The sequence below is a fragment of the Ammodytes marinus genome, assembly GCF_949987685.1.
Source record: "Ammodytes marinus genome assembly, chromosome: 23".
In the NCBI taxonomy this organism is placed as follows: domain Eukaryota; kingdom Metazoa; phylum Chordata; class Actinopteri; order Uranoscopiformes; family Ammodytidae; genus Ammodytes; species Ammodytes marinus.
Window position 1 is genome coordinate 18,358,868 of NC_137227.1, and position 1,494 is coordinate 18,360,361.

At 37.7% G+C, this 1,494-nt stretch overlaps 1 protein-coding gene across 1 annotated transcript in view; it reads right to left on the reverse strand.

The window, feature by feature from the left end:
* The window catches only part of LOC307269565 (circularly permutated Ras protein 1), a 13,664-nt gene extending 12,959 nt beyond the window's left edge, over positions 1-705 (reverse strand). Inside the window, exon 1 of the mRNA XM_080052547.1 lies at positions 589-705. The gene's annotated coding sequence lies outside the window, so the exon portion shown is untranslated. The remainder of the gene's footprint in view (positions 1-588) is intronic.
* Between the last annotated feature and the right edge of the window lie 789 nt (positions 706-1,494).

The window sequence follows — 1,494 nt, forward strand, 5'->3', positions numbered from 1 at the left end:
TAACATATAGGAAATGAACACAGGTCACTTTAACCCACTGTAAACAGTCGACCATTTTAATTTAACGTGTCTATGCCTTATTAACAAACCAATCGTATGGCATCCATTCTACATTCTGGTCGACCCACTTACATCTCATCTAATCATACTTCCTAAGGATTTGAATCACTGTTAATCGTGTCTGTGAAAATGTAGTTGATAGTACCTTTAAAAAGTCAGTGCATACAATGATCCCTATTGTATTTATTAGTAGTTAGGACTCATTCATAATTCAATATCAATCCTGCAGAATACTGTGATGGGTATATTGTTCTTGTCCACATATTCCTACTGTATTGCACTGCCTTGAGAAGTTCTTAGTTCTGTGTTATGAGTTATTATTATAGTTTATATAAGAGCGTGTGGCTGTAACTGTAGGTGAAATTCTTGATGTCTCACTTTGGATATAATGACACTCTCATGCTACATAGTTCTGCGTAATGTCACATTAACCCTTATGCGTTGTCAATATTCACGAACACACACACACACACACACACACACACACACACACACACACACACACACTACATCATGAAAATAAGTTACCTTTGTCGTGGTCTGTCTGTGATCTGTCTGTGTCGCCAAAACTGAAAGCAAGCGTTCGTAGCAGATGACAGGTCTATAAAGTATGTGAGAGAGAGAGAGAGAGAGTGTGTGTGTTTGTGTGTGTGTATTTGTGTGTGAGTGTCTGCCTGTGTGTGTGTGTGTCTGCCTGTGTGTGTGTGTGTGTGTGTGTGTGTGTGGGTGCGTTCAAAGTCTAAGAAGCAACGCAGCATTCTTGTGTCAGGAAGTCGCTGAGGGGACGGCCTTCGAGAGAAAAGAGAGATAAAAGGAAGAGAAGAAATAGTTTGAAAGAAAGAATAAAAAGAGGTGTGATGATTTAATCTAAGCCGATGTAAAGAAATATAAGTGTAGTTTGTATGAATGTGTACACTATGTTGATGGGAGTCCTGTTAAATACACCACTACATAGTGTATTGTAGATAGCCATCTCGACAAAAGATAACAAGTTGCCTCAAATTAGGCAGTTTTCCTTTGCAGTTTTAGTTGTCCTCAAAATCTAAAATTAAGTGATGTCTGGATATATGAATACAATATGCATTCATACTTAATCTGCTTCTATCTCTGTCACCATCCATACGTGTAGATGCATTTGTGTGTGCTTACTCAAAGGATGGTTTGTGTGTACTACTTTCTTGATGCAAAAACACATTTTTAATGAGTTTTGAAGAATGTTTTGCTTTGGCAAGAGGAGATGTATAATGTCTTGCTGGTCTGCTGAAAGGTGCTGTGGGTAGGGATAGGGGGTTCAGTTTCAAGATGGTGCCTTAAAGTAATCAGAAGAAAAATTTGAAAAACAATGACATTTTTGAAACAATTCATTAATGACAGTTTATTAGTGTTGAAAGGAGGACAATAGGCATTTTACACATAAGAAATCAGTTTGCGTAG